Source organism: Astatotilapia calliptera, chromosome 15 (assembly GCF_964374335.1).
Source record: "Astatotilapia calliptera chromosome 15, fAstCal68.1, whole genome shotgun sequence".
NCBI lineage: Eukaryota > Metazoa > Chordata > Actinopteri > Cichliformes > Cichlidae > Astatotilapia > Astatotilapia calliptera.
Genome location: NC_137436.1, coordinates 9168023 through 9176857, shown reverse-complemented (window position 1 = coordinate 9176857; position 8835 = coordinate 9168023).

Below are 8835 nucleotides of genomic sequence, written 5' to 3'. Positions count from 1 at the left end.
GATCTTAGTCCAAGAACATCTTTGGGATGTAGTGGAAGAGTGGACTCACATCATGGATGTGCAGCTGACACATGTGCAGCAGCTGTGTGATGCTATGATGTCAATATGAACAAAAATCTGTGAGGATGTTTTGAGCACCTTGTTGAATTAATGCCATTAAGCTCTAAAGGCAAAATGGGTTCTAACCCATAGCAAGTTGCACCTAAATATACATATTAGTAAGTTTATGTACCTCTACAATCATGTAATCTAACATGGTTACATTTTATTTGGACACAAGTTTTGTGCTGTTTGAAACTGCCATAAAGCAGATTAAAAAAGATGTTTCATCTTGTTTGTTGTTTGTCTAATAGCAACTCTTGCTGCTATGTGTGTTATGTGTTCATTCATTTATTAATTTATTAATTTATTTTTTTTTTTTGGGGGGGGGGGGGGTTTGAAGGTCATGTATAGTGAATAAAATCACACGCTGAAAATTCTAGCACTAAATGAAATGGTGGCAGAAATGTAATGCGCTGTGTAGAAAATAGGAAGTGATTTCGGAAACAACTGGGGAAGTCACTGTTTTTTCCACTCCAGCTTTTGTACAGATAAAACCAATAGATATAACTAGGGTGTGATTTGTGATAAAAACAAAGGCTGGGACTGGGGGTCGGGACAGTCCCAGTGCAACTACTTTTCAGCAAGAAGAGATGAGTTGCAGAACTTGCCACTGTGGGAAATTCTGATGTACACAATCAGGCATGTTGTTGACAACATGCAGGAGTATTTCTAGTGTTTTTGGTGAGACTCCGGTAGAATATGACATTCTGAATCCTTTCCATTTCTCTTTTATTTAGTTAGCAGTAGTTTTCACTATGAAACAACTGTGTCTTTCGGCTTAATGAAAAGTTGAAACAGAACATAATCCAGGTTCCCTCTGCGCAGTTTCATCACTATTGTATCTCTACCTCTATTGGAATCAAATCAGCTTCTTATTTTATTGTTGTTTCCACTGTAGACTGTTACAAGCCTACCACCAACCTACCATGAGTAACTTTGGAGTCATTTTTGATCAGGATATGTCCTTCAGTGTGAATATTGAACAAATGTATAGGATTGCAGTCTAGCATTTGTGCAATTTGTTTGGATTGCAAAGACAGATTTGACTGATTCTGGCGCTCTCCAAGAGCGTGTCTTTTGTCCTGTCTCTCTCTGCCCTTATCTCACTGCCCTCACCCCCAACCAGTCACAGCAGAGGGCTATCCCTCCCCGAGCCTGGTTCTGCTAAAGGTTTCTTCCTATTAAAAGGGAATTTTTCTGTCCCAATATTGCCAAGTGCTTTCTCACAGGGCCTTATGTGATTGTTGGGCTTCACTTCCAATATAAAGCACCTTGATGTGGCCACTATTGTGATTGTTACTGTGCTATATAAATAATTGAACGGAATTAAATTTTCAATTCTGCATGATATTTAGTCAAGGAAAAGTTTGAAGAGTTTCCTGATAAACTTGGATTATGTTGCACCACCTCTCCTGCTCTTTGCATTGTTTTTACAAATTCATTTAAGCTAGCATACTTTCTGTCCTGTATGATATAAGCTGACTGAGCCCCAGAGATCTTGCTATCCCGAGGAAATATAAGATCTTATGGTGCTTAGCAATCAGAGAGTTTTTCATAGGGGAATATTCCTTTGTGAAATCTTAAATGTGAGGTCATGCACGTACCTGAAAGCTTAGCTGAGTCTTTAAGAAGTGTAAAGATTGAGATTAAAGGAAAACTAGCAAAGCAAACCAGTTGTTAAAGTCTTTACTTCCTGCCGAGAATTGTAATTTTTAAGTTGCTAAAAGTTGGCAATCTTAGTTTTCTCAGTTTTTGCGAAGGCCTTGTTAATGTCAGAGGGAATGACTTCAAAACAAATAATGCTTAAGGGTCTTTCCAAATGGTCTTGCTCATTGATGACTCACCCAGTTTAAAAGCTTTCATTTTAAAGAACCATAAATCCTCCCTGTCAATAATAAACTCCATCTTCAACTCAGGCACTCCTTATAGGCAAATAGGTGTCATAATTTTTAGATTTTATGTTTGGCATTACGTCACCCCTCAAAGCTACAGGGATTTACATATGCTTCAGTTTCTGCCAGGGATCAGCGGTACGCCATGCTCATCCGTGAAATGACCTATTCAACTTTTTTGTTTGGCCTGCAGAGGATCTTCTCTGCTGTCTCTGTGAAGCTAATTGGATACAGCAGAGCACCAAGCCATGTTTCACAGCCAGGGGGAATCAGTCCAGGAAATAAAACATAAAGGTATTGTCTCCTTGAAAGCAGTGTGCATTCAGCATTTTAAGCACATCACTGTCTCCGGAAAGGACTGGCAGAGAGAGCCGGAAAAAATGAAAGATGTCGGACAGGTCTGTGAATAGACAGTGAAATTCGGTCTTTTTTCTTCCAAACACAGCCACACAAATGCACTGGATTCCACAGGATGTAGTATTTTCATGCAAATAATTACTTTAGGAGGAAATGCAAAGTAAGGGATAAATATGTCTATTCATATTAAAATAATTCTGTGATGTTTGGCCATATAATTCTTTCAAACACTGTTAGTACTTCATCCTATCATCTTGAGACTCTAACTGCACGGTTATTATTATGGTATAATTAAAAGCTGAGCATGCTGGAAGAGAATTTTTAATTATACAAATGTTGGGAACTTTGTAACTTTAATTGGTTCTCATTTATTTATTCAGCTCTGACCTACATAGAAACTTTCCCAAAGATCATTTATCAACCAAATCAATTATCACGTCTTGGATCAGGAGACATAAAAGACCCGCTAGACTTTCAGGGTTACAGCAAGTGAAATCAATGAAGCAGCCGCTCCTTACTTTGAAATCTATCACACTTGTGCAGCGTCCTGGGCAGCCGTGGTGTATCTCAGGGGGGTCAGCAGCACTGAAGGATCTCCACTGTGCTGCTAAAGACTGCCTGGAGGTGTGACAGCCGCCCTCTGATCTGTCAGCGCCTCTGAAGATCTAACGACAGTCTTTGCGCCCCTCACATTAAGTTGCAGCACTTAAACAAGCCACACAGACACACAGCATGCCAGCGATTTCCACCATCTTCCTGAAAATAAAGAGCTAGGGAATACCTCCAAAGGAAATGAGGCAGTCCCAAGCATGTTTTGAATAATTTTAAGCTTGTCTTAATTAGACATTCATTATCCAATGGCTCAGTCGGTGCACAGTAGAGCCTCAGCGCAAAACATTTTAACTAACACCCACCATGCTTCACACCTCAAATGTTAGAATACACTGAATGCCATTTTGTACCCCTCAGCAGCAGCTTTGCTGAAATTTGTCAGTCAGTGTTAAGAAATGATCCAGTTACCACGCAGGAATTTTATGCTCGCAAAATTCTATTTTCTGGTCAATTTAGGAGAAGGCTGCATGACTGAGCTGCGAATTAATTTTACTGTCTTTGCACTGGCTTCCTTCCTCATTTCCCAAAGGCTTTGGGTGACTGAACCTGCTACACACAGCACATGGGCAGCAGATGTTACATTTGTACCAGGTTTGTATTGATATCATTATAGCACTTGCGTCATGCCAGCACACGAGGCTCTATTTCAGACAGACAGTTTTGGAAACGCACCTGTGGCCAAGGACCATATGCATTCGACGACCACCACATTCCTGTTGCTCGCAACCAGTGAAGAATAATGGGGCTGTTGTTAATTCACTGAGTGCATCCACATGTGTCGGGGAATGGGGGCGGGATGGGATAAAGGCAATAATTCGCAAGACTACCCAGCAAACATGGTTGACCTGACGTCATCTCCCTGGTCAAAACTGGATGCAATAGAACCGCACAATGTGATGGAGTTTTGTTGATGTTTCTACTTGGAATAAAGATCTAATTAGACCACAGTTCTCCTCTCCACATGCATATAATGGTACAGGTTGTACCAAAAAAAAAAAATGCACATCATATCTCTATACGATAGTTAGACTCGTCCAATACTTTTGTGAGCATGTGTGGAGTTACTGCAGCCACTGCAGTTGTTATGCTACCTATCAGCAACCATGTAGAACTCTTTAATTCCCTCTTTCTAACAGTACGCAATCCAATCATTACCGGTGAATGGCAGATGAATTAAATGGCCTGGCCTGGCCTGTATTTGTATAGCGCTTTACTAGACCCTAAGGACCCCAAAGCGCTTTACACATCCAGTCATCTACCCACACATTCACACACTGGTGATGGCAAGCTACATTGTAGCCACAGCCACCTTGGTGCGCACTGACAGAGGCGAGGCTGCCGGACACTGGCGTCACCACCACCAGTAGGCAACGGGTGAAGTGTCTTGCCCAAGGACTCAACGACCGAGACTGTCCAAGCCGGGGCTCAAACCGGCAACCTTCCGATTACAAGGCAACCTCCCAACTCTTGAGCCACGATCGCACTTATTAAAGCACTTTGAAATCACTTTAGAGCCATTTAGGTTTATCGACACCTAAATTCAGTGTCATTTGTTGCATGGTGAACTTAACATTTTAAACTGTTATAAGAATCGCCTCTGTCACTGATGTCAGCGTCATAAGCCTGGGGATGTCACCTCTTGAGTGTAAAAGTAGTTAGCTTAGTAAAAAAAATGAACAGTGTTAGGTTAGCTGCACATTCAAAACTGTGTAAAGGTGTGAACACTTATCTGTCACTATGTGTGAACAGATTAGTGACCTTCTCACTCTATGACACCTTGGGTGAGTTGCAGCACGTTCCTCCCTGAGCTGAAGAAGATGGATGGATTCAGGGTATGTGTTGCTTTCAAGAAATCGTGCCTCAAATAGTGGCGCCAGAGAAAATATACGGTTATCCAACGGGATTTCTCCCCTGAGACATTTCACAGCAATCCACCATTGGTACACACTTATAAAAGTTTAAGATCAGTGCCTAAAAATTAAGAGAAGATGTAATGCTGGGAGCATAAAATATGACAACTTAATGAGCAGAGCAGCAAGCCATATGAAATATTCAAAGATGTTTCCATGGCAGGGGTTTTTAATTGTGAGAGAATTCTGTTCTGTCTAGTTAATAATAGAGTTACTAGGTAGGCATGTGAATAGCAGCGACGGCTGGAGATAATGTCTTTCTGCTTAGAGCATTTTCATACGGATCATACAGCCACCATCCAGAGCTGTGACAGTCATGCATTAAACTGAGGAGTTCACAAAGGCGAATGTGTCTCTGCTGACTTGAGAGAGGATGTGCAGATTTTGGCATAGTGAATATGAGCTGCAGCTCGCTGGTCCATACATAGCCGGCAGTCACAGTCAGTCTCCTCATCTTCCCCCAGTAACCGTCCCAAGGGAAGCAGGAACTGACGTGCCGTTAAAGAGACTTTGAAGAGAGGCAACTGTCAGCATAATTGCTTCTGCTTTGTAGCAGTGCAGAAAGGAAGTGCAGATCTGGGTGGGATGAGGACAGAGTGTACAGCTGTGGAAATACATCTCTATGCAGAATGTAAAAGAAGGGATAGGTCGGGCTGTCACTAAGGCAAAAAACTATTAAGGAATGTGCAGTTTTTTCCCCCCAGAAACATAACAAGAAAAACAAAATTGCGACTGTGACTGCTGATGTTTTACACTGAACTATCAGAGTAGATGCAATTAGCAGGAATATATTTAAAATATTTTAAGGAGTCACATTATAAATACTAATATTTGAGTACAGTAGCTGTATAAGTAGTGAAGTATAAGTTCATCTTTGACTTTAGTGATAATAACACACACGAGGGGGGGAACCAAGCGTGAAGAAACCTTCAGTGATCTCATGTGCTCGGCCATTGCTAAAATGACTCCGCAGAGGAGAAGACCTCATTTCCTGTGTGGCTGCAGTAAAAAGGGACTTTTGGGGACTTTTTCCTTTCTGCCTTAAAGTTGTTATTAAGATTAAAATTAGATCCCAAAACAGCAAGATTTATGTTCGTTTTCTATGAGATTGAATGTTTCTTTAAAGCAGACTCGGTTTCAGCATATAAAAGGTCTGAAAAAAATGTCAAAGCTGTGACATCGATACATGTTACAAATACATTTGCCTAAAAGCCTTTTTGTTCGATAAGCGCACACTCAAACACTTAGTTGCACAGTTCACAGCAATTTTCCACAGAAGCATTCACACTGAAATCTTCCTTGAATGATTCTTGTTATTGTCTATGAATAAGCGCGTGCCCCACCCTGGTAGCACAACTGGTGCAGGATCAAAAGACTCATGTAAACAACCCATGAAAAGGGTTATGTTACGGATGACACCATCACTTAATTACAGTGTCTTTCACACAAAGCAGATCTTGCTTGTAACTTCCTTCGATATACAGCCATGGCTCCAGATGATTCCTGCTTTTACTGGGATCCAGTTTATTTAATAGTGAACCCAATAACACTGTTGAAAAAAAGCAGTTTTACCCATGTAGTAAGCTGCTGTTTGTATTTTTGTAAATGTATTACTCTGCCTCAATATAATTCAATTCAATTCAATTTTATTTATATAGCGCCAAATCACAACAATAGTCGCCTCCAGGCGCTTTATATTGTAAGGTAAACCCTACAATAAAACACAGAGAAATAAAACCAACAATCAAATGACCCCCTATGAGCAAGCACTTTGGCGACAGTGGGAAGGAAAAACTCACTTTTAACAGGAAGAAACCTCCAGCAGAACCAGGCTCAGGGAGGAGCGGCCATCTGCTGCGACAGTTCTCACATCCAGCTAGTGTCCCTCGCTACTCATAAGCCATTTAACTTAAAAATTGTGAACCTATAAAGTATTTGCCTCCTTCCTGATTTTGATTTTTTTTTTGTTATAATATGATAAAAAAATATATATATATACTGCATTCTGTATTTAATCAGTTTATTTTTTGTCTAATATTTGTTTGAAGCTTTGAAACATGTAAGTGCTACAAATATGCCCAAAAAAATATATGGAAAAAATCTGGATGGGAACAGTAGGTCCCATGTAATGCATGACCTTTGACATTATTTCTGCTGTTTTTCATTCATAGCACTTTTTTTCATTAATGCTTGAATGTTTTCAGTCCTTGAGATTTTAGGGTTTCTTTTTCCAAAAGTGTACCTTGTTTTCTTTCCAGACTAAATTACTGCCATAACATTCACATGCTGACTTCATTTTCCTGAGAAACCCTACAGGTCATGGATGTTTTTAGAGCCATCGCTTTGAAGTTCTCACCTGATTTAGACGAGGAAGTTCATGTTTGCTCGGGATTAAGTGAAGGGAGAGGCATGTGGGTTGGCAGAAATAGCTTCAAACACTTTCACCCATTTTTAGGTGGGTGGATGAGACTTTAGGGTCACCGCAAAGAAAAACAATGACATCAGACCCCACCCCTCCCCCACCCCACCATCACCACCACCACCCACACACTTCGCACTGGTCAGCCACGGCTTCTGTGATGAATGGGACATGGCCACCTAAAATGATGTCACCCCCTAAGCCGCTCTTTCGTTGTGTCCCTCTGGGACCCCTCTGGGACTCTCCAGGAGCATCTGCACCTGTGGTTCATAAACACCCACACACATATCAAGGGGAAGTTTCACAGAAAAGGCCACAACTCAGATGTTAATGTTGGGTGGCATCATGAATGGAAAGGGCCCAGACCAGTGCATCACAGCATTCCTTTTACATTAAGTCAGAGTTTTCAGGGGAACTCCACTTCAGGAATGTCAGTGACCTTAGTGGCTAAAAAAAACTTTGTCAATGAGTTTGAGACCTTTTAACATGATGACAGCCTTACAATTGTTTTTGCTCAAACTGATACTGTTTTGAACTGCTATTAATAACCTAATATTTCATAACTTAGAAAATAAGGACCAAAATCTGTACTTATACATACAAACACACAAAGGGCATGTTAGGAAACTCACTTCTTTGCTTTCTTGCCAGGAGTTTCATGGAAAGACTGGTTCCCTCTGATAACCCCATGGGACATTTGGGGCTGTTTTTACTTTGCCGGCAGAAACACTACAATAAGTCTGAGGACATTGTGATTAGACCCGAGTTTCTGCTGTGTCATAGGTTGCATGATAACAACAGAGCTGGAAAGGAGATGTATGACTTCAGGCTATGGGGTTGAAAGCACCCATTTATGTGCTCTTTTTATACAAAGGCACACTAAGCTTAGACACAGGCTTCCTCTGGCAGACTACAGCTCACAGCACTACTGATGAAAACCTCCAAAACCCCGAAGAACAAATCCTTTGTAGCTGCCTGCATATTCGCTTTGGTTGTTTTGGTCTTTTACTTTCTTGTATTCCTATTTAAGCCTCATCATTTTCTCTCTGCATTGCTTCCTTGTGTGTAGATAATTGCTTGTTTTTAAAATCATTTTGCTTTGCTGTTTTCAATAAAGGTTGAACTTCAGATGCCCATGTTTTAGTCCATTTTAGAGCTATCTACAGTTTACATGACTAAAGTCTTTTTCAAATCTCTGTTATGACTGTTTTTCACCACCTCGTGTTACAATACCTACATTCATTTTAGATTCAGATTTATACATTCTTTTTTCCCCCACCTTTATATGTTTGCTATTTCACTGAGTTTCTTCTTTAGTGTAACTTTTAAAATGACTGCAACACAGTCATTTATCAACTTTGAGGATAAATAAAGTATTTCCTATTTTTTTATTCTGGTTCCTTTTTTCGTTCTGTTTGTTTTCCTCTTATTCTTATCAGTGTACACTTACATCACTCAAAGTTCCTTTTTTAGCACTTTCTTAAAAATTTTTATTAGGTAGGAAAACATTTAAAGCATTTATAATTTCTCCTTTAGCACATGC